General features: G+C 40.3%; 1 long non-coding RNA gene across 2 annotated transcripts in view; it reads right to left on the bottom strand.

The window, feature by feature from the left end:
• Positions 1-25,808, bottom strand: part of LOC147332635 (uncharacterized) — a 116,656-nt gene that overhangs the window by 57,473 nt on the left and 33,375 nt on the right. For both annotated transcript variants that reach the window (XR_015128832.1, XR_015128833.1), the window contains exons 3-5: positions 8,672-8,765; positions 6,559-6,709; positions 6,156-6,215 (exon numbers count right to left, since the gene is read on the bottom strand). This is a non-coding gene — a long non-coding RNA (uncharacterized LOC147332635). The remainder of the gene's footprint in view (positions 1-6,155; positions 6,216-6,558; positions 6,710-8,671; positions 8,766-25,808) is intronic.

The following is a 25,808-nucleotide window of genomic DNA, read 5'->3' as shown; positions in this document are numbered from 1 at the left end:
ATTTTGACACAGAGAGTCATGCAGATACTGTAGATTGCAGATTGAGAGAGACCCCCAAAGAAAGTAAAAGGGGGGTCGCCTATTGGTGAATTACTGACACTCTCTGTACTTTCAGCAACAAAAGCTGTCTCTCATTTTGTTGTGATTTGTTGGGCAATTATAGAGGGAAAGAAATGAACAGGGTAACTATGGGGAGGGTCTGGAATGTGTGGGAATGCTAAACATCTGCTTTGAGAAGTTCTGGGTTGAGCTTGGACAGTCGCAAGTAAATATCTCTGCCAAACAGAAACTCCAGCTGTTCCACAGATGGCATCAGTTATTTTGTCCCATTTGTTGTTAAAAAAAGCCCATGTTTGCCTTAAAATAATCTAAGTGCCTTTGATCTTCCTTAACCTTTTCCATTGTGTGACAAGGAGAGCTGCAGTGTAAATGCCACCACTTATCTATTCCTGTTAAATTCCTCGACTTGTGTCGGTGTGTGCTTGTGGGCATGTATAACACCAACGCTATCTCATGTGAGTGTGTGTGTGCTCACTGACTAATGAAATACAGTCTTCATAAAGGTAGTATTGTTAAGTTGCGTGCGAAGCTCATGCTTTAGGCTTTGGGTCCCCGCCCACCCCTGTAAACCACGGCCTTTTTTTCCTCTCCTTTTTTGCCTTCTACACCTTCCCCTTTCTCTTTGTTACAGGTAAACATTTGATGTCCGCACGCAATCCCTGGAGAGTCTCCTCCCCTTGTTCTTTCCTCAGCTCCAAGGCTTACTCACACTCTCTTTTACACACACTTACCACACACCTCTCATTCTCAGTCTCTCGCTCATGCACCCTCTGACACGCTACCTTTCCCTCCCCATTCTTCTGAAATTCCTCTCCTTACTGACTCAGCACCTGTTTCCTATAGAGGACATGAAGTTTCCTTCTGTTGCTCGAGAAACTGGTTGAATATCTGATTGACTCTGAACATTCAGTTTCACAAACACTTTACACACACGTTTTTTGTTACTGAACGTTCGTCTCCTTTGTCTGTGTTGTTCCTTCCTGTTTGTTGTATTTGTTTTTTTAACCAGTTTGTCCTGCAATATTGTGTTACATTACATGAAGTTTGTCTCTTTTTTATTTCTATGTGCTTGTATTTCTTTTTAACATGTTCAAAATTAAGATTCAATTCAATTCAAAGTTATGGACAAAACCAACAAGACTTATTTCAGTAAATTTGCTTTTTTAATTCAAGTTAATGTTGCCAGAATCAAAACTAGAATTCCTCCTGGAATCACACTGGCCACAACAAAGTCTCAGATACCGGAGACCGATAAACACGGGGTTGGTGTGTTGAAGTTTACTTGGGCAAGACACAAAACCCCAAGATCCTCCTGAGAGTAGTCTAGGCTCTTAGATGGTTCTGCCTGCAGCTTTCAAGAATTTATCTAAGGTTAGATAGTAATATACAAGCACTTAATATTTAATATTTCATTGCCAACTACATGCATGTCACATCCCATGACTGCATCCCTTAGAGTTGGCACCATATGCTAAAGCTTGCCAGCCAGGTTACGCAAAACTGCCTTTCTGCTAGTTTCCACGATAGTCGGTGCTCCAAGAACCGCATTTTGTCACAGACTCATAAGATGAGAACATGCCAGCTCTGCTGTCACTTCTGGTAATATCGATACCAACAAAATTACCTTTGGCACACTAGAAAATAATCTTCATTGGTGGGGGTACACCCTGGATACGTTTCCAGCCCATCATAGGGATAAAAGAGAGACAGAAAACCACATCTACTGACAGTTTAGATTAACTTAAAAAGTGTGTACGGTCAGTGAGGGGAAAATGAAAACACAGCCCAGAGCCTGCTTTCTGTGAGGTGGCAATGCTACTGAGCACCACCATCGTGATATGATTTGACAATCCAAAATGTGAGAAAAGGGGGGAAAAAAAGGATTTCTCACTGATTTAAATCAGAAAGAGATTATACTGTTTTAACCGCTTTCAACTTGTGTAACCTTCAATTTTCTGTTTCAGGTGTTGTACATAGTTTTGGTACAGCTTTTACTGACATACAAAAATATGTGTGAATAACTTCCAAAATATTTATTGGTGTGTGCGTGAATGATTATGATCCAACACTTAAACTTAAACTCCTGGGGAAGGTAATAAAACAAGTCGAAATCTGGTCTGCAGACTCAAGCTCTAGTACTACTGCCAACCTCAGTCACGCACTTCCTTTGAGCTGCACTTCACCACAAACTGTGAAGCAATGAAAAGTCCTGTCAGGTTCCGATACACGAAGATCGATGATTAATGACCGTCATGGCTAAGCAGGGGAAAACCAAAACCTCTGTGCCAATGTTAGCAGCATCAAATAGAGCTGAAATCACTGAAAATGAATGCAAGAGAAAAGGAGAATCGTTTTATCATGTCAAGGACACACACACACACACACACACACACACACACAATGCGAAACCCACACAAACGTGCATGTCTGTACACATACTCACATGCTGCGTAGTAACAAACCCAAAAGTGCTTGCAAAGTTCACACATGAGAGACAACTGCATATACACATCGCTGTTCTCCAGTATGCTTAGATCATATATGAACAAAGATTCAGGATTCTCTCAGATTAATTGATAAATAAATGTAATACATGAGTCCTGCCTCCATCTATCAGTTTTTTTTCTCCTGATCCAATTCAGCATCGCAGCATTTTACTGCTGTCATAGCAGTAAAAGGTGGGGTGCACCCTGGACCACACAACCAATCACACTGACACCTACGCTCAATTTAGAATGACCAGTTAAACAACCCCATGCATGGCTACGGCTTTGGGAGGAGGCAAACATATCCAGGAAGAACCCACAAGCTTCACACAGAACAGCCGCAGCCAACAGGTGAATTTGATCCCGGGACCTTCATGCTGTGAGGCAACCCCTGTCTGCTCTTTTTTGTATTTGGGAAAGTCAGACTGTCAGAGAGGAAAAGACAGTCCCATACAGCCACAAAATAAATTATTTCAATCCCTTCATTGTTGTCTCCTGTGATCACTGTGCCTGCTGCTCTCTTTCATCAGGGGCTTTTGGCTCCCTCCAACCAGCCCAATTAGTAGCCCTGCAGAGGTGAAGTGTATTATGCAAATACAAACAGTTACTGTACCAGCTTGAGCAGCCCCCACGGGTAGCGTACAACAAAGCTATGTTAAATGAATATTAGATTTGTTGTGCCTACAACAAGTTACCTATTGTTGTTCTGGCCTTTCTGCTGCTCTGGAAAAGCCATTCAAACAAGATAATCTGTCTGCATCTCGTCAATGCAGCTCACTGTTTCACTGTGCTTGGACGAAACAGTGACACAAAGGGGTTGTTTGATAGGGGATATGAAGCAATTGGTGCAGGGGACTAAATAGATATTTCTTACAGCCACAGCTGCTTGTCACTGGACCACTGAATACGGCACAAACACTCTAAAGGAAAATATCAGAAATTCTCAATTTCCCACACATTTTTACAATCCACCACCTTTCCTGTAACTTAAACTGTGTAATATTTTTTGCCATCTGAGTCCATTGTTTCATATTGAGTTCATTTCTGTCTCTCTCTCTGCTTTCATTGCGAACAATTGCTTTTGTCCCCGTCCTGGATAGGTGTGATGGTTGGATCAGAGCTGTGAAAGGGCTGTATTGTCCTTCTTCACACCCCAAGGTGTGCTTGGAGGGAGACCAACAAAGTGGTAACTAAACAGTGAAACAAGTTTTCTCTGTAAATGTGTACCACATGGCACCTCAAGGAACCATTGTTCCCTTTCATTACCCGCATCATGTGGGAAATATTTCAGTATGTATCCATAAAATTAGCCAATAATACAAACTGTGCTTTTTTGAGAAGTTAGAAGGCTAATGCAATTTTGACAGAAAGTCACGCAAATGAAAGCTGCTATCAAAGTTCTCTCTTTTTTTGTTAAATTTGGTGAGTGCTGCACTTCTACTTTTTCCAATGTTTTATTAATAGAGAAAGCTGTCACAAAGGCACATTTCAGGGTGTTCTGTTGCTGTCTTGTTTGTCTGTGTCACTTTCTCTCTGGTCACGTCAGGCAGCTGTTTGCAAACAGTCTTCCCCACAAGCCAGTCATCTAATAACAGGGTTGTGTTGGACGATAATGACTGCTTTCTGGCACGCTCCAGCAGAAGAAAAGAAGCACATTGGCAAAGCACCTCTGAATACAAAAAAATAATCAACAATAAAAAGCAAAAAGTGTGTTGTGATTGTCATCATTGGTGCATATTTTCAGAAAAAAAAACCCTAAAAAGAGTTGATTTCCAACTACCAAAAATTAGAAAGCCATATTTCATTTTTGTTATGACATAATCACCACTTTCTTATACTATATTTCGCATTACTGATTTAAAAGGAACATGGCCTCTTGCTCTGAATCGTAAATATATCTTAACAACCACTTCAAAATAAAAGTAAACATTTACTATGATTTACTGTATCAGTATAATTAGCTTTAGCTCTTATTTTGTCACCCTTGTCCCCTTTTGGTTCCCGCAAACTGAATGACCTCAGAACATTTTGTTTTCTTTCCCGACTGGTTCTTTTGAGTCCTGTGTACACCATGCCACGGAGGCTCAGCGTATGGAGTCACTTTAGCATGCGCCTTTGATGTGTGAGAATGGTATGCCGAGGTCCAATTTCACTTGCTGACGCTGACTCACACAACTGTAAGCTAGCGTGACAGCAGAGGCAGGTTAATGTGTTCTCCCTGCAGGCAAATACAGGGAAATATGAGTGACTGACTGTTGGCTTTAGGCAGAAGAGATGAAACACAGAGAGAAGGAAGTTCTGTTTGAACAATTTGAAGGTTTTCATTTGCAAGCCCACCTTTCAAGAAATAATTACATAGGGTTTGTGTTATCTTTGCATTTAAGAAGTCAAGTAGCAATAATTTGTGTGATATATCACGCTTACTGTATACGACTCAGTGCACACATGAGGATCATCACAGTCCACGAGTAAAAGCATACTCTCCCTCCCCCTGGGTAGATACAGTGTCCCCTGATTTCTGTTTAAACCATTATGTGCCTCTAACACGTATGCCCCTTAAATCTATATTCAGAACCCCAACAGAGAAAGAGTCCACGGCAGCTTTCAACGTGCTTGAAATTGATTTTATGCTGTAGTCGTTCTTGAAATAAGTGTTTTTTAGCACATTCAAAGTCCGGAGAGAGTTTAAAAAGAATGAATTAATCCACCGATGCACGTCAAATTTAAATACAACAAAAGAACAAAGCAACACTTCTGACTCATAAGATAACAGACCCTGTCTACATCAACCTTAGCGATGTTGTGCATCTGCATATAAAATGAATGCGTCTTTGTTTTTATGAACTCTAAACTTATAAAATCCTGTCTTTCAGATAGCTATCAAAGTGTTAGAGAAAAAGACACTTTAAGAGAAACATAACACCAGGGCCAAAGCACAACTAAACCCTATCTGTGGCAGCATTGTATATATTTCCCACAATCTGAAATACACCCTCAGCACTTAACTGCGCAACCATATTGCGAGATAATGTGGGTTTGAGGGGAAAACAGATCTAAGGGTAAAGAGAAGTGGGCAAGTTAAGTAGTATGTGGTGGTGGGTTGTAAAGGTTGGATGATATATTCTAAGAAGTAAAGTATGCGTGTGTTTTGGTGTGTGTGTGGTTTATAGGGGCTGAATGGGGCACTACTTTTGAAAGATGAGATACTGCAACAATGTGGAGGTCACAGTATCATCACTCACAATAATTTAGGAATCAGTGGGTGTAGGTTTAGAGGTTTGGGTTGTAATAAATTAATAAAGAAAGGGATGATGTATACATAAGCGAGAGTAAGCCACTGATATACAATATATATTAGACACACACACGCAGAACAAACATTGGGTGTCTCACCTCTTTCTACTGGCTGGCATTTATAGTGCTTACAATGGACTATAAACCTCACAGTAGCTCTTTATGATGGTGAAGGATCTGCATTTTTATTAGGGGCAAACATTGAAATTACAACTCATTCTTCTCCCAAGCATTGCAATGCACAATTACCACCTGTGACACAAAGTCCAGAGTCTGCTGCCAACACACTGAGGATGATGTCAAGGATTGGTTTACCTACTAAACCCCAGTCAGCCAGGTGAACTCTGGCTCACCTCCCAGACTGGTCATCACTGGCTGAAAAATACAGAACACAAATAAGGCATACTCATTTTAATCTTAAATATAAATGCAAACAACCGAATATGCAGGGATCAAGCGTTAAACATGAGATGTTGAATAAAGCTTAATTATTATTGTAGCAAAAAAAAGGACATAGATCGAAGTGCATCAGTGGACAAAGTCTGCTGAAATATTTGACTGAGAAATGCATAGAACCAAAATCATACTCATCACAATGGACATGGATTAAAAGAATCATGAGTGACTGTGACAAAAAGGTATGCACCTCATACGTGGCAACCTGCATGTGTATACAGAAATATTGTTAAGCTCGGTGTGAATGTTTAAGGGCACTTACAGCTGCTGTGTGGAGAAGTGCTGCCCCGAGGGCCGCGGCAGCATGAGTGTGAGCTTCGTGGTGCTCTGGAAACAAGAAAAGCGGCTCTGTTTTTGGATTGCTGTCTTGGCTTTGTATGAACGCTTCCTGGCACACAGTCAAGTTTCTGCCCCTAGTGAGGGAAGATTAATGACAGCAAGTCACGGAAAGGCAGAGAGCAGAGGAAAGCAAAGGAAAGCAATAGGGTGAGAAGGGAAAGACAGGAGGGATGGGGGGTAAAACAAAAGGTAACGGCTGTTATGTTGTTGATGGTAGCAGGTATGAGTAAAAGGTGTGTGACTCTGTGAGTGTTTGTGCCTGGGTGTGCATCAGTAAGAGTACAATACTAAAAGAGATTTAGCAGATTAGTGGAATCCTCATAAACATTCCTGACAGTTGTACAAACACGATGAATATAATCACTGGACAAAAGGCCATGCCCTCCTTAAATTTCATCTCTGTAAATCCAGCTAATGTCCACATACTCTTGTTATCTCCCAAAACCTTAGCCTACTTCTCCAGCTGTGGTCAATCTCCATATTCTCACAACACCTTCAAATCTGACGGAGGGTAAAGTAGTAAAGTAGTTGAAATGGCAAACATGGATCAAGAGATCAAGCTCCGCAAGTGGGAAAGCACAGACTTGGAAGTGAAGTAAGGAGAAAAAACCGAAAGGCATCAAGAGTTCTTCTTTTAGGTAACATGGATCATGACTAATCTGTGATGAAAGAGCCAAGAGCTGAGTAGATCATGACGCTGCCAGGGCTGACCCCTCTCCCTGTCTCCCAGCCCCAAACCCCCAACCAAAGTATTAGGCTCCAGGACAAGCACAGGTCATGGTGAACTCACTCTCCTCATTTCCCCTTTCTTTTCTTGACCACAAAAACAATGACATCACAGACCTTGGAGTCTCTGACAAACCTGAGTCTTTGTATCAGATGAAAAATGATCCTGAGAAAGAATATTCATCAAACTAAAGGGGAAAAGAGCGTGTGAGTCTGTTTTTTTCAAAACAGTTCACTTCATTCTCGAGCTATGCTGGGTTTTCCCTATGACAGTGAAGAGCAAACTGTTCCGTTTCACAGTGCCAGGACATTCGAACAATGTGAATGAAGGGAAACTGTAAAAGCCTTTTAATCCAAAGAGCATCTTTATGCGATTGTTTTATCTGAAACCGAGGTTGCACAGATGTCACTTATTCTCAATGCCATTCTATTAAAAGCAAAAGTAAACAACAGGTAACTGTTGTTAGACGGCATGTGTAATGGGCTCAGCACTGATGCAGACTGGATCGTGACTTAGAGCAGCAACAGGTGACAAATGGTCTGTTCTCTTGTCACAGTCGATCTTTTAGGGCTTTGCCAAACTTAAGTGAACCTGGAGCGGTGCTGCTATTGCTGTAAAAGTGCAGTTGAACAGATTTTGAAAACAAAGAACTCCATGCTTCTCTTGCCGAGCTCCACTAGCGCACCTGGAGGAAATTAATTTAGCTAAGCAAAACAGTCAAAGCCCAGTGATACCTTTCAACACGTTTTTTTTCTAATGGAATATTCACACTTGTGATATATTTTAATATGGTGTTTCTAGAATTGAAACTTAACAGTAAGTAATTTGCAGATGACAGCAATGTATCTGTCTGCATACACATTCCCATTTGGTCCACAATACTTGAATTCTTTTGAGCCAAGTCATGCCCATACTTCCTATCCCGTGGACATGGTGTTTTACCCAAACACCTGCCACCCATTCCGCTGACTTTATCTGGGAGAGAGCAGAGTAGGTGGCGGGGAGTGAAGGAAGAAGGGAGGGGTGCTATTGTTGGCACACTCCTATGGTTCTGTAGGATGGAGAATGTGCAGAGGTGGAGAAGGGGATTAAACAGAGCAATATTATTCTTTCACAGACCTGCTTTGAATCAGAACTCAACACCACACATAAAGCTGTGAAGACTGGATGAGCTCATTGGGGGGAAAATGCCGCTGTAGTGACCCGGGAAAAAAAATGGGAAAAAATGTCTAGCAGTAACAGGAAATAGCAAGAAAGAGAGGAAAAAAACTAGCTGGCTGAGGACTAAAACATAAGTCAACATGTTTACCTTTCTTAGATGAAATAATAGCTTTTGGAGGCATTCCAGTTAAGGTTTCTGTGATCAATTTCCAATCCTGATTGCTTTTTTGGGGTGTATTCCTCTGTGGAAATAAGGAAATGTAATATCAGGTTTCAATCGTCTTCACATTGTGGCTGAAAGCTTGTTTGATGGTTGGCCAGATGCATACCTTTTTAAATAGCATGAGTGCAATTGAAGAATATTCTATGTACACAAATTCACAAAAATGCCCTGAAAACATTTCCTCATTCAGCAGGACAATGATCCTAAATATGAATGCATATTTAGCCAATGCAACTACATAAAAATAGGAAAATCTTCTTATGAAACATGCTAAATGACCATTTGCAACTTTTGTTACTTTTCAGGTAGCCTTAAAATTACAGCTAAGACCTCATTAGCTGTCCTAGATTGTATACTGTCACACAGCATGATGTGCTAAACACACAAGTAACCACACCTGGTGGAAATCACTCTTTAAGTTGAACACTTGTTGACAACTGACTCCATAAATGGCAAAGTGATTATGTTAATAGGGATGTTGATGATGCAAAAAGACCATTTACAGACTGCTATTTTAATTAAAAGAAATTCATTAACAGAAATACTGCCTCGCCTTTGCCAATGAGTGAAGTTGTCATAACATTCCATATCCAGACTCATCATGTGTTATATGGTTATGGGATACTTTTATTTTCTTCACAATAAGTGTATCTATTTTTGAGGTATGACATTTTAGAAAGGGCTGAGTTTTAGGTAAAAATGACCTCAACCCCTCAACCCCTAGAATCTCAGAGTACACTGGGAGTGGCGATGTGCAGAAGATCAGATGTATATGGAGAGACTTCAAAGTAAGAAGGAGAATCTTAAAAATACCACAGACTTTCTGAGTACTGTTCCTCTATAACCACAGTGTACTGATAACTCTGTCCAGCAGAATAACACAGCAGGTCGCAAAGCTCAAAATTGTTTCTCCATAAAATCTGTGATGCTGTCATGTCAGTACCGACCAAGGTCTCTGAGGAATGCACGTTGTTGACTCTCAACCTCAGTTTGTGTCTCCTTTACTGTACAATCCCTGGAAGTTATGGCATGGTTCCATAATGTAAGATGTGGAAATACTGTTTGTTTTTCTGCTAAATTACAAGGAAAGTTTAATGCAGCACTTAAAATTACGTACACTTACAGTATAATTACTTCTGTTTCTTGTAAAAACCTGACTTGCTTTACTTGTTTTAGTTGTTGCTGGTCCCTGTACAGCTTTAGTGAGAGCTTGGTTTGCACTGCCAGCAAGAACTCTGATCGGAGAGATAGTTTTGTGCTTTTCATCAATTTGTTCTTATTATCTATGAACAGAATTAATAAGGACAGCCAAAGTTTCGAGTGTGGTGTCTATGGTCTCAGGATCCCATCTCTGCTGTTTGGAGAGATTTGGTCCCATGGCTTAATTGAGCCCCCCCCAGTTTACACTGGTTTGCAGCTGTGTGTGAAATGAATGTGATGGAAATCAGCAACTCCTAATCTGAGGCTATAGTTCTCAGCCAGAACAGGGTGGGCAATCCACCGGGTAGAGTGCCCACTCCAGGTCACAGACAAGAGTGAGATCACAGATACAAGCGGCAGAAATGAGCTTCCTCTAAAGTACGCCTGAGCTCTGCCTTTGAGATGCTCGGTCATTTGGTCTGCCTTAGAGCTCTAGGTTGTTTATTTCACTTACTTTATCATGGGATCAAATTGAGTGATCAAAATGACTCTTAGCAACTTCATCATATATATATACAGCACAAATAATATTAACTTGAACTGACTGAAAAACAAAGTGATAACAGAATAAAGTATGCTAAACAGTGATAATGTGGAGCACATGTTTGAAAAGTTGCAAGTTATATGAAAGAAAACTTTGTTTTATTTAATAAATTATGCAAATTACTTGTAACAACAATAATTTCTTTCTTTAAATGACACCAATTACATAACTAATAAGACTTTGAGAAGAAATGTGTTTTGCTATTGTTATTATTCTGCTCTTATGACTACTTCTGAATTATTCTTGGGGGACCCAGGTAAACAGGTAAAAACGTTAATAGGATCAGAGTTAAGAATTAAGTCCATTATGAGGGCAAAAGGTGGTCCATCCTGGTATTAGCAAGGTGTATTTAATGAAGTGGCCAGTGAGTGTGTGTTTGCAGCTGTATTTTAGTTAGTATAATATTGATTGTATAATAAGCACACCTCTATACTTCAAAATCATAGCTTGAGATTAACCAGCCTGCAGACAAAGGTGGGTAGTGAACTTGTTGAGATTTTCTGAAGTGGTTATGGGTGTGAAGCAGGAAGAGAGGCAATAGTTGGTCATGGACTATAGGGTACAGAGAGGGCAGTGTGTAGAGGAGAGAGAATCTAGGATGGACAGGCACAAAGGGACCATTGGTTTGGCTGAGACGCAGCATGAATCCAGTCGGAGTTCCGTGGGAATACTCAGCTCAGTGAGACAGATCTCCCTCTCTCTCTTCTCAATGAGTTTGTGACGGAGAAGAGGAGGAGACATCAAAAAAGATCCTCACAAGCAGCCCTCACTGACACAATGTGAGCATAATTTCAAACCAACACAAGATATGCAGCCTAGCAACATGTCTAACAAGGAAGTGAAACTAAAAAAGAAAGATTGTTCTGAGGAACTCTGGAATACATTATATGTAATTATTAACACGCACATTTGATAGACTTCCTGTTCTTGTTGAACAAACAACAGAAATAATTAGAGTTGTGTTTCCTCGTACATCAATACCTGGAAAAGTTTATTTCTGCCAAATCCTAGTTCAAAATACTTCTCATCCCCTACAGCCAAGTCCCCCCCCCACCATTTGTATCTGTATCATGACCCACGCCAACACATGTAGCAATCCAAAGTACACACCAATTCCCATGAAATAGAATCTGATCCAAAATTACTACAGAAATCCCATTGTTCTCCATCATGCAACACTGAGCCTTCACAATCAGACTCTATTGGGAAACTGCACTCGTGTTGAACGGAGCACCAAAATACACATATGGATACAGATTCTAGATTAGCTCTGGGAAGATGGGCGGGGGCGCTGGGCAGCAGAGGAAACATTGCAAGAACATGTAAATCAAGAGCTTGACAAGTTTTAAGCTTACATATTAATTACAGTATTATAACTCCTAATTCAATAAGTTGTCACATGATGGCTTAACTGCATTTATTTACATTTTTAGTTTATCTGTCTTCCTCTAAAGCAGGGGTGGGCTGTTGTGGGGGGCTGCACCAGAAACTCAGTTCTGTGCAATTTTAATTGAATCACTTCATAAGCTTATTGATGAGGCCCTCCACAACAGCCCCATTTTCTCATGTGGCCCCTTGGAAAAATTAATTACACACCCCTGCTCTAAATAGTGATAATCCCTAGTTTCCTCATTAGCAACTCTTCTTACATATACATCTATGTTTCTTACACACTGTTCCGAGTGTAGTCAAATGGTATCAAAGGCATTTTTGATGCAACTGCACAGATACTGCCCTACCACCTTTCGCATTTGGACAGGGCAATCACACAAATAACATAGTTTAAATAGAGCTAATGCATAATGTCATCAAACTTTTACTACTGTACATAAAGCTTTTATAATCTAGACAAACAGAGGAAGAATGTCAAAATGTCATAATCACAAAGTTGCTGACTGGTCTGGTTGTTTTAGACCAATCGGACTCTGATGGTAATCTCAGCCTAGTGTCTTGTCTGAATCAAGAGTCACTGCCCAAACTGAGACTTCGCTCCTTTTATTCTCTAGCAGCCTGCAGCATCTCAGACCCCCTGCAGTGTTCTAATACCCCTGTGACCTGCTGGACTCTGCCTGCCTCCTGCCCCCTGCACTTCCCCACCCTCCCGTGCCCTCCCTGGCACCTTTGCCCCACGACCATGCCTCATTCATCTAGCCACCCCTCTCCGGCCAGGGAAGCTGAAGGCCTTCTTTGTATGTGCTCTCTGGGAGATATTAACCCCCGTCTCTATGCTCCCACCAAACAAAGGAAGCACTTACTAACCGCTAAAGCCTTAACAAACAGTGGCTTTCAAATGAACCCTGCTCCATGCGGTGCAGAAGGAGGGGAGCGCCCAGGAGAGTAAAGCCCGAAACATTTGCTTGTTTTTGGAGATTACAGAAAAACCGGGTGGCGTGGTAGTCGATCTTTTTTGCATCGATGCACTACAGGTTTATGTGGTTAAGACGGAAACAGGAGTGGAAGTAGTCCACATATACATATATATATGCCAAGAGAGAAAGTCACAGACTTTCCAGCAACAAAGAGTGCAAAATATTTTTTCATAATTTTTTATCTATTTCCTCACGTTTTTTCAAAGATTTGATATTTCAAATAGAAACCTTTCACATATATACAGTGAGGTGTTTTCATCTCACGAGTCTCTTTCAGTTTTAGAATGTGTCATCATCGCACAATGCGATCCTTGTTTTACATGCCTATCTGTCATAGTTGTTGTCAAACTGATTGTGTGGATAAGTATTATAGTCAGGTCGATTTTGAAAAAGAATGTAGTCTAATACATCTGCTGTGATTAAAGGACTAGAAGTAGAAATGGGCAAAAGTCTTACTCGCAACTGAACTGTGGATGAGACACATTTGCAAGCACAAGACCTTTACAACTGTGGGCCTACTATCAGCATTAGATGTAATAGAAATCTGGTGCATTGTGAAGTGTAATATAAAAACAAGTTAAAAACTGTATGATGCAGTTAACATTAACTAAGGCTACTATATAACTGAATTTGCTACTGGAGCATAAACTAAAGTAGCTGCAGGGATACCTAACTCATTTAATTAGAAGTTAGCAATTATACTGCGCTAGCTAAGGTTACTTTAGTCTCTTTCATTATGTTTAAATAGCAAAATGTCAAAGTGTGCTTGACACAGGGAAAGCATTATGCTTGAGTGACATCAAGTAGAACAAACAGATTTTCATTTACAATGGTGACAAAGACAAAAGATCACTTGCTCCCACGTTACTTCACAATGCAGGCGCTAGCATGTTTTGTTTGGGAGACGGAAATTGTTACGCCTTAGAAGGATATGACATGGTGCATTGCATGAGAAAACATACTACAGTGGAAAAAACTAAGTAAGCCCTTCCTATTGTATGTAAACAAGTACGCCTGATAGCTTTTGTTGGCTTTGTTGATCAGGACCTATCAAGCCAGTAAAAACAGAGTCATGTGTTACTTAAATTTGTTTTGTATGTTTCTGGGAAAGAATGGAATATCTTTGAGTTACACATTACAATCAATAATGCCTCACAGGTCTGAAATGAATGTGCCAATGTCCATTTATCGCCTAACAAATGTGCATGTAATATCGTAACTGCCACCATTACATTTTATTATATGTACTGGCAAGCTGACTGTTTTCTGGGTTAAAGCAGAAATGAGGTGAAAGGAGCCATAGTGAGAGAGACAGAAATATAGAGCGCAAATGCAGTTTAACTGTGGGGATTATATAGTGAAAAGACACTGGACAATCATACAGGAGTGCCTTGTTTCATGAGCTTGTAGTTGGACTAAAGGTCAACAACCTCTAAATGATGACTGCATCTCCAGTCTTAGCAAACTACACTACAAATGCACACTGTAAAAACAATCTCAAATTAAAGAATTGAAACAGAATTGATGCTTGGAATAAAAGTAAAATTGAAAAATGCGCTAGACTTCGGTCATTTCTTGTATTTAATTAACCAACATTTATCATTTAGCTACTGTACCACAATTCAAATGTGAACCTATGAACCAGAGATAACTGCAGTAAAGCGCTTTACAACAACTCTTCTACTGATCTGATAGCTGCTGTTTTAAACTGTAAAGAGCGTACGTTTGTGCCCAGGAGTGTGCTTCTGATGTTTGATTTTTTTTTTTTGTGACTGTTTGAATTATTAGTCATCGTTGGTGGAGCCTAAGGTTTTATCCAAGCACTGGCGCTCGTTGATTTTTTTTCCTCTTTAGTCACACAGAAAGCAGTTAGAAAAAAAAGGGTTAAGCTGTCATCAGCAGGTTGCCGGACCTCTCAAGGTGTGCCATCACCTTTCCAGCTCTGCAGCCACGCACTGACATTTGGTTAGAACATATCTCGCTGGCCAAACAGATCATTAGCAAACAAGAATGGATAAAAAATATGGATAAAAAGCTTACTGGTATGCTGCAGGAGATCCAAAGCACACACGCTTGTTGCACGCTAACTGCAAAGAATGGTTGTAAGTACATCAGCAGATAATATAGACAATTATTTAATGCCTCCAAGATCTACGGGCCAGTGCCTTTGAAGAATCTCCTTTCTTTCTTTTTTCACTTACAAAATGTGCCTGATTTTCAGCTTGATTAAAAATATCTGACATTATTCCCTTAGATCAATAAGATGCCAGATTAACTCTGGTTTCATTATCAGCACTATCTAATGGAAAACAAATCCACTTTCTACTCTCCTCAGACAAGAATACAACATAGCGTCTGATGTACTCTTACACATGTGGTCGTCCCCGCTGTTCACATAAAATGAGACCCTGAAGGACAAGACCGGCTTGAGTCCAAGTTACAGAAACTGTCTTCCCACATCTGAGCCTTCTGCCAATGAATAAGGCTTTGTCTGCAGACGAATGAGATCCATATCTCCCATTTGGCATTACTCATGTCATCAGTAATCAAAAGCAGATGAGCAGACAAGCTGTGCTTTCCACCAACTGTGTGTATGAGTGCGAGCATGAATGTGTGGTTGACTGTGTAGAGCTTAGATGGATTTTACTGTGGACCTGCGGGATATGACTGAGGTTAAAAACAAAGTTTATGGAGATATCAGAACATGCTGATGTAAACCATGCACTCTGGTCAGTGTTGTGTTTTACGACCACAGTCAGCAAATTATTCACAAATTTGCGTGTGGCTTCTGCATGTCATCATCATTTCTATTCAAAATGACACGGGCTGAAACATAAATATAGATTTACATTTGGCACATTTAAGTACTTTACTGTATGCGTAGTTAGCCAGTGAGGAAGTGATAAAAACAGAGGATGGGAAATCTAGGCAGGTCAGTGCCTCATGCACTTGTAAACAAGTGATGGTTTCTGGTGTCATCAAATGCAAATGCAAATAGGTAGCGCTAAACAGCAATAGTGAGGGACTGGAGGAAAGATAATCATCTGCCACCCAAAGGTCAACTAAAGAACAACCGCAAAGTCATTTTATCATCTGAACCTAATGGGAATGGTTTGAGGGAACATGGCACAAAGACATTAGCTTTCAGTCTCCTTTACAAATAATTTAATAGTAAAACTGTAACAGAGTTTACCCTTTGCTTCATGGTATTATTAGCAGCTCCCAAGAGATCAATGGTTCATTTGTTAAAAATGAAAACTGAGGACATGAGGAAGTAAAACGGGAATTTTGAGAACAAGTTTTATGTTTCCGCAAGTCCAATAATAACACAGAAAATACAATAGCTTAGACCCTCAAAAAATGTTCAAATGAAAAGTCGGGAGAAATAACTTTATGAAAGGAATTCATTTATTAGGTCCAGAGGGATATATTAACAAAACTGGGACAGGCTGCAAAACACACTGCCTAGAAAGCAACCTGTTCAGGTGGCTGACAGATTTTGCAACCAAAATCTGTCAGCCACCTGACAGTATGCAGTGAAGTGGTCAGAAATCATTGTGTTGCTTGAGGGCAGCTTAGCAAGACAGACGCAGGGATAATCACGAGGTTTAAACAGAGTGTGCCATTGAACAATGTGTCATCTAATCGCTGTCACTGCCAGACAATTTGCTGAGCCACCGCAAACATACTTTGGATTGTACTGGGAGAACGCTGACTTATATATTACTACAAACATGGACACAAACATGTGTTATGACCATCATAGTATGATCTTATAATATCAGTATATTGTGACACACCATTAAAATCTGACATTTAGTTTGGTGCTCAGTTGAACTGCCAAATATATATATATAGATTCGCTATGATCGTTATATAATGATTCTGTACTTTTTTTTAAATTTATGTTCTGGGAAACACAATGTGTGTGTTTTATAGAGTCACGGACTTTGTCAAAGGCAATATGTGGCCAACCGTGACGTCTAAAACCTAAACGTAGATGGTTTCCTACCAGTGGAGCTTTTTGAAAGCAACTTTTAGATGTTTCTCGAACCACGCTGTTCCCAAACTTTTCATGGCCACATTCATTCTGTACAAAGGATCTCTGTTCGGCCTGGCCTCTCTCAGTATCCTTTTGTGAACTAAGTCGGCAGTCCTCCTGACTGGAATGCCTATTCTTGGAGGTAAAATTCACAAAGATAGATGCACAAAGACATATGCATGTTTTCCCACAACATATTTCTCGGACACACCTCACGTTAACATCACTGAAAGCAAAAGACAGGTAGCTATAATTCCCAAAATGGAGAATACGCCTTACTACTTGCCAACCTGTAGCCTCCATTGCCATTCACAGCTCATAATGCTCAGTGATTATGTAAGTCACATAGAGAAAATGAAGAAAGTTCAGCTCAATAAAGGAATGGAGACAGAGTTTGAAAATGGTGAAATATCTGAGAAAATGACAGGAGATACAGACGCGAGGAGAAAAAAAAGAGTGAGAGCTTGGGAGCTTCAGACAGCCTCTTCACCAGTAGAGACTGTATGAGAGGGATGAATGTGGTCCTTTGTGCTGGGCAGACTGTGGGCTCCAATGTATGTGTATGTGAAAAAGAAAGAGAGACCTAGGCGGCCCAAACTCAGGGCCTACAGATGTCTGGAGCTGCGCCGCTCACCCCCGGCCTCCACAGGCAGCAAGCAGCTGTTGTCAGAGAGAGACAGGCCGCCCCGGAGAGACTGGGAGGGGGCCAATGGGCAGAAAACAAGAAAGAGGCTCTTTCACTGCCTGGTATGTCCTTCTGGATCCCTACACAATGTATCCTTTGAGGACCCAGAAGAATAACATTTAGATTTAAAGTTTTCTCATCCTGGGAAGTTTGGGTCAGCTCGCTCATTCCTCTCACTCTGTAAACTGTTGAAGGGTTGATGCTGAGGTTAGGGCTGGTGCTGTCATTGCAGTCAATCCAGGAACTCAAGCAGATAGTTAGCCTGTCCTCGGAAACATTTCAAGCACCCCTGACTAATACGGTCAAGGAAATGTCAAATGTGTTGTAAAGAATTATGGCTCTCAAGGACCACAGAGGACTGCTCCACTGGTCATGGTAAATGGTTTTAAATATAACTTATTTGCCTCAAAGTTACCTAAGTGGCTAATAGACAGCACAACCTGTTTTTTAGGGCTAACCCAGTCAAACACTTTCAAGCTCTGACCAGTCACAGAGTTTCATACACTCTCACTCCCAGCAGGTGTTTATGAAATGTACTCAGAGCACCTGCAGAGTCAAGGGAACCAAGTGACTCTGTGTTTCCGCAACTCAAAGAAGCACAACAACTCACTTATTGCAGTACAGAATGTGCATTCACAGTCTTGGAGGCCTGCTTTGAAATGCTTTATTAAAATAACGAAGAAAGCAATATCCCAAGAGTGTTCAGCTCTGAAAGATTTCTCTGTAGTCTGTGCAAACAGGTTTTGTGACGAGAAAAGAAGGGGTGGGACTTTCTTCAGGTAAACTGCGAAACTAAGAAAATCAAACATGTTGTTTTAACAAATCAGCCCGAACGTTAACATTTTATAGTAACATGTACCTGGCAAAGGACGTTGACTCTTGAGTTAAAAAAAAAACCCTTATTATCAATAAACGCCAATAGATAACTAACACAATAGTAACTGTCAAATAAAGAGGCTGTTATGATGCAGTGATGTTGGCTTTAAAGTTCACTGAGATTATATCGTTTACTTTTATGCCACTTCTATCCAAATAAAACAAAATTTGGTTCGTCACCAAAGGCCAGTAAGTCAACAATCCCAGTTGAGCGCAAGTCAAACATAGTCATATGTTCTTTAGTAATGTAAGTACTTTTTAAATAACGATGGTAATATTAAATGGGCATGTTTTCTTTTTCTTTATCTTCAGCCATGAAAAACACATTAGAAGGTTGCCTGACAAGAAGTGCCCTAAATTTCAACAAGGTGCTGGAAATAATATAACCTAAGGTGATGTGGTCGGTAGGTTTTTTGAGTATGTTCAAAGACCAGTTTGAGATGATCTGAGCTTCATGGCATGGTGCGTGTGCTACTCATTGGTCATAAACAGATGGGCTTGGTCAGCAGCAGAACTCGGGGAGATTGTGGTATTCAGATTACACTAAATTTGTATTAAGAGACCCAAAAACTCTCCACTGCACATCATCACCTGCCTGAAAGGGAAAGATGGAGCCATCCTTTTATGTTGTTCATGTCAAATTCTGATCACACGATCTGCTGCAGCAGAAACCAAGACTCATCAGTCCAGTCAATGTTTATCCATTTTTCTGGTGTCTAATTTTGATGATGGATTGCATTTATATAGCGCTTTACAATTCCACTATTCATTCACTCTCACACACTGGTGGAGGCAAGCTACAGTCGTAGCCACAGCTGCCCTGGGGCAGACTGCCATATCGCGCCATCAGCCCCTCTGGCCATCACCCAGGGATCGAACCGGCGACCTTCCGGTTACAGATGCGCTTCCCAACCCCCTGAGCCACGGTCGCCCCTAAATTTTGATGAGTTGCAAAAGAAGAAAAGGCCGGTTGGTATAACAGATAATACAAAGAAGAACACACTGCCAAGACACACAAGGGAGAATCGAGTCACAAAGCCTCTTGCCATATATGTCCAGGCCTGACCAAATGATTGGCATGCTGAGGCAGGAGTTAGGCCTCAAGAATTGAGTTAATCCCGATGACTAGGTTTGGCTGTAAAGGAGATGAATCTAATAAAGTCTATGATAGAGAAATCCAGGAACTGGGATAGTAATCTTAAAAACAGGATCAACTTATCTAAATCTTTGGCCAAATCTGGCCATTATAAATACTAAATATTATGACTATGAATGACTAAAGCTGGGTGAAAAATAAAACAATGTTCCTTTTGTGTAAGGCTGATGCTTTACAAGCAATATGTGTCCCTGCCACCATCCTACCATGTCTGAGTGCAGAATGAGCTCATCATCACTTCAGAGAGGATTATGGCCTTAAAAACCTGGATTAAAATTGAGAATAGTCCTTTTGTAATTTATGCTGAAGTTATTCTTTATGCTAAATTGCAGAATATGTGGTGTCTGATGCACGTTATCCAGTTTAGCTGCATTCATCTCATTAGTCCCTGCACAATGGATGCATTTGTTATTATACATACACAGAAATTGGTTAATATAACAACACAAGTCCCAAACTACAAAAATACCAAATGACCTATAGTTGCCTTGTGGTGTACTACACTACTTATGTGATTATATGAAGATCTATTACTGGTAAGGTGTGAGCTCAAGAAAGTGCAATTTGCAGGGTGTGTGTATACAAAGACGTATTATGACTCAGGCTACAACTGAGTCACTATTTGGCCAACTTTCAGGAAACCGAGAGGGCTGAATGATACAGATCAATCAAAGCAAATAACGCAATGTAAAATTTGAAATGTAATAATACATTTTAAGTTAAATCACATACACTTTTATGTTTGGGAGATTAGTTCCTTGTTGTATAAATGCTTCTTGACAATAAATCTTATACTGTTGGAGAGCCTGTGTATTTCCCTTTACATTTTGCCACGTTTATAAGAAAAATGCATTTGTGGGTTGAGGAGCATGGTTGAGTGTGTGGGTTGTGCCCATTAAAAACGTATGACTTCTTGACCCTAATATTTGTGTGTGTGTGCACAACAAAGAGAGGGGAGAAATGCCTCCAATATGCACAAACATTTGACCACACAGTATACAATTAATTTGCACAAATATGTCTTTGATATGCTGCTTAGCGATGATACTAACGCTCAAACTGGAGCCAGCAAGAATCGATAAGGGAATTAGAATCCCTAAATTCTTTTCGATTCCCATCTCTACTTTGGTTTGCTTTTGTGTGCTTGTTTTTGTTTTTGTTTTGTTTTTTGTGGTGTGAGTGCTCGTCTACTTCATTTGTAAGGAAGCATTTCACTTCCCCACATTTTAAAGCTAAAAAGCAGGGACTGTATCTTTAAAGAAAAGAATTTATTCCAAGTCTAAAAGCTGCAGATGGCAGTAATGAAAAGACTATTAAAACTTCTAACTTCTTAACTAAACAATCTTATATTATAGAAAATAACAGTGTTGAGGCAAGAGACAGACATGATGCAGGGAAGAGAAGGAGAAGACTAGGAGTGAGAAAACCTGGAAAATGTTTGAGAGAGACAACAGGAGACAGTGAAACATGGAATATTGGAATAACGCAACCACAAATAGCCTCGCAAATAGAAGGAATGTATAAACATACAGTCTAGTTTCTTGGGGAAGTCTGGGCATCCCGTGAATGGATTGTTTGTTTGTCTGCCATTAAAACGATGTGGGGAGCAACACAAAAAAAATAATAAATGACTAAAGCACTACATTAGCTGAAGTTCTGTTTCACTTAATATGTTTCTTCTGCTGACTTTAAAAGTAAATAAGTGGCGAAAACAGCAAAGATGATCTCATTTGAGAAAATGAAAGAAACGATCTTTGCCACCTTCTGCCTCCAACACTCTGATTAGGGCTGGCAGTGAAGTCAGGACAACTGTTGAAAGCTGCTGGCCACCTTTTAAACTGGGCAGTTTAAAGGGTGAAGGCAAGTTTGTAAAACTAATGTACCCATTAGGACTCAAACGAAGATGGAATGAAGAATGTAGACGAGAGGTGTAGGGAGGGAGGTGGAGAGAAGGGAAAAGGACCCCCATGGGCTTACCAAACAGCCCAGGAATGCAGTGGTAAAAATGAGTTGGGCTCTCTGGCACAAGATGGTCCGTGTGACTGGGTTTAGATGATGGCTGTGACAAAGACTCCTTTCTTACTGACTTTAATAAGTACAATGCACCGTGGAGCCGCAAACAAGCAACTGCTTGTTGTCGAAAATATGGATACACCCCAACACGGCGATGCACCCACGCACTCACACAAGAAACCTTTATAGAATTTCATCTATTATATGTGGACAGCCGACACTGCCTTTACAATGAAAAGGGTTTGTGTGTGTGTATGTTCATGTGTGTGTGTATGAGCCACTCCCTTTTAAAAAACATCTCTGAGAAGTGCAGAGTAGGCCTGTCATATTTACAATAACAGCAGACTTTATTGGAAAAGCCATCAATAAAGCTCACGGCAATATAAAAGATTTCATGTGCTGCACATTTTCATAAAGATCGGCATGTGAGAAGCCACCAGCCAATTTAAAATCTTTCCGCCGATCTCAACATTATTTCACCATAAAAGAGAAATACGTGCCTGTCAGATATGCTGACTGTAAAGGTTTACACAATCTAGAAAATGCATACTATTCGTTATCTCACATTTTTCAGTGAAAATGTCTCTATCTGGATATATCAGAACTCACTTGACTACACAGACAAACCCTGGTAGAAATGGAACATACAAAAAAACTGAAAATGTCTTAAAATAGAGCAGAGCTCTTTTTTTTTTCCAAGTTTGCCACTAGCTCAAGTGACATCACATCAGGCAGTTGGCCAGATTCTGAACACAAAAGGACATTTTCTCCATTTATCTATAAAAGTTCTGAGGTGTAAAATATATGCTCAGGTCAAAACATTAGATTGTATCAATGTTTCCAACACGTGCGTCACCATTCATCGGTGGACTGTATGATATAAGGGACTAAAGTGTCTTTCCTGAGTATACATTCGTTTTTAATAGAACCTCCTCAGTGTTGTGCTCCCCATTCATCACCATTACAGCAAATGTGTATGTGTAAATGCGAAAAAACATACAAAACGAAGTCGACATTAAGCAACAATGAGCTGGAACTGATATTTCTAAATAAGAAAAGGAACAAACTGAGATTTTGGGTTTATGAAATTGGCAGCACCAGGAAGAATTTCAGTCAGAAAAATGTTTTAACTACATGCAATATTACATAAACAAAATATTTATGTGTCTCAAGAATGGCATACACACGATTTTATTGTTTGATATTCCAACTAAATTTAAGTCAGTTTTAATCATTTAGCACCAATTCACAACAACGTTGCCCCACAGTGCTTTATATTGTAAGGTAAAGACCTTAAAATGATACAGAGAAAACCGCAACTATCACATGCCCCCCTATGAGCAAGCACATGGCAACAGTGGAAAGGAAAAACTCCCTCTTAGCGAGAATAAACCTCTGGCAGAACATGTACCAGGGATGGGAAGCCATATGGCGCAACTAGCTGGAGGTGATGGGAGGACGAAAGGACAAAAGGCACACTGTGGAAGAGAGCCAGAGATTAATAATAACTAATGTTTAAATGCAAAGTGGTGTATAAACACAAACTGAGTTGCAGCATAACTAAGGGAGGATTCAGGGTCAATTGATTGAGCCCTAACTATATGCTTTATGGAACAGACTCAATGCACAGCTTTACGAACTTTTATTAATAATTAATACCTGAGAATAAAAGTCTATCTCTTTAACTTGTTAAATGACAGAAGGAACAGAAAATCATCATAACGCTGAAAATAAATACACAAAATGTGTTGTTCTGTTGAAAGTTGGGCAGTATGTGCACATGTATGCAACCCTAAATGCTGTTCCACCTCAGGCACCACCACTACATCACCATACATAACGCCTTCCCTTTTCACATCTGCACAGCGGTTTAAGTCTCTCACTTGCTCTACACACTTCCACTCACCACCCAGCATTACACACACCTTACATATGTGTGAAAAAAAAATCCCCAGCCCACCAAATGTTATTCCACATTGTTTTTAAAGTGAAAGATTTAAAACCCAGCTGCTGGCCACCTAATGCATTTGGGAACAAACTTGGTGTAAGGGGGTTAAAGTTTTGTATTTTTAACCAGGCCTACTCCCTAATGCATCCCATCTGGTCTGGAAATAAAGTAATACTATTCACTGCTCATAAAGTTCCCACCTGGATCCATTACAGCTGATTCTAGTGGGATATGGCTTTGAGAGGTTTTGAGGTTTGTTATTTGAAAAATGCGAACATGCTGTTATCTTTGCACCGGTGCTCTGCAGAGGACTCGCACTCTTGAGCATGTTGAAACCTTGGCTGTTCCAATACGAGCTTTGTTCTACTGACAGTTAGTGAAGATTTATCATCGCATGGTCTAAAAGGGGTGCTTTGTGTGTCTTCATCACAAGACAAAAAGTGTTGTCTTTGAATTTTGAACTAAAAAAACAAGCAAAAACAAAGCCAAAAAAATAAGGCAAGCAGAGAAACTGCTTTTATCACACACCTTACTACTCCTGTCTTAATCTTTCTTGCCATAAATTCTGCAAAAAGAATTTATGTCGGCCTGCTATAGTGCTACAATGAAATATATACACATCTATGTTTTTAGCGTTGACGCACTTCTCCTGCGCTTTCCGTTCAATAAAGAAAGATCAAATTTTTACACGAGTTGTTCCTTGGCCAGAGATGAGCCAGTTTCCATCTCCTCCTGATCAGTTTTCACTCCTACTACCAGTTCAGGTGTTACTCTCAACAATAGTCATCTTGTCCAAGCTGTCACCCTTCACATTCCTAAACTCATGTAATCCCAGCTCCACTACATCATAGTGTTACCACATATGACAAATATCTCTAGCAGACACAGTGTACCCTTTGTTCCTCTGATGTTTAGTTATTCTTAAAAACACAGGATATCCCAGACTGGGCACAGATGCTGGTGAACTACCATGGGGGGGGATTGATTAGGCATTTGAATCCAAGGCAGGTGTAGGGCTTTGACACTGACACCCAACACCTGCTAGGAACAGCAGACAATCACTTCATCGGGTCCAGTCAAAACATTGCACGTCAATGAATGAATTCCAGTTTTTCTGAATCCAGCGACTGTTTATGTGAAACCTGCACCGAGACACAGCTGCAAAAGGGCATGTGCTGAAAATTATGCCAAGAAAGAAATGTTTAATTCTGTGGATAGGAGCAACCCACATTTTGACTAAATATACGGTCGAATTGGGAAGTTAGGTTTAGTCTTTGATCACAAAATAATGTGCAGCCACGGTTAATCCAGTAGGTGGCATTACTACACAGTAGACAGGGACTAACAGTCGTCTACACAAAACACTCAGACAGATTTTGCAAGAGTGCCTGTACTGAAATGATAAGTCTTGTTGGTAAGTTGGGATATGCGTACGTGTGGGATAGGAAAATAAACAGCATCTGTACAGAATTGTTGTGACTTTCAAACATTTCCCAGTGCAGGTGGATACAAACTAAGAGCACAACAATACGGCCTTTTACTTGCTCATCACCAAATCTCTGTGCTGAGTTGACCTTCACCCACAATGCAGTCATCTCTCTTTAGAGTTTCCATCTTTCACAGACAGTGAAATCAATCATTCTTCAGATGTGACATCAGAGACACTCTGTTCTTGTACTGTGCTAAATAACTCCTGAATGTGTCATCTGCGGCTCAGCCTATCATCCTGTAGCATCTTGCATCATGGTACAGGAGAGATGTGAAGAGTTCATTAATATTTACATGTTTTTCACTATCTCTAAAGCTCTTACTTACATGAAAACCGTCTTAAATTATGACACAAACCTCACAGCTACTGTTAGTTACTAGTTTTCTTTCTAACCTCATCATCTTCTGCAGCAACACGCTCCACCTCTGCACTGACTCCAAAGATGCCTGATAAAACAGCACCACCACCGCCAGAGGCCATCTGTGCCTTTTCTCAGCATACTCGCTTGCCAAGGATTAAATCACCAAATTGCTCTACAAGTTTGTCGCTGCATATTTGTTCAGTTCCTGCTTAAAGACAAAATGTAACAAAACAAAAACAATGTGGGAAGACTGTCTAAATATGAGAACCTTAAATCTCATTTTAGTGCATAGCAAGCCTTTCGACAAAAATCCAGCGCAGGCTAAGATAGGGCGAGAGATCATCTCGCATTCGAAGGGTTTCACCAGCTCGGTAGGAGA

Source organism: Aulonocara sp. 'chitande type north' Nkhata Bay, linkage group LG4 (genome assembly GCF_057382095.1).
Source record: "Aulonocara sp. 'chitande type north' Nkhata Bay isolate Kocher_YH1m ecotype deep benthic linkage group LG4, A_spYH_male_GT1.1, whole genome shotgun sequence".
NCBI classification, from domain to species: domain Eukaryota; kingdom Metazoa; phylum Chordata; class Actinopteri; order Cichliformes; family Cichlidae; genus Aulonocara; species Aulonocara sp. 'chitande type north' Nkhata Bay.
The sequence above is the reverse complement of the archived record's forward strand: the minus strand, read 5'-3'. Positions and strand labels throughout refer to the sequence as shown.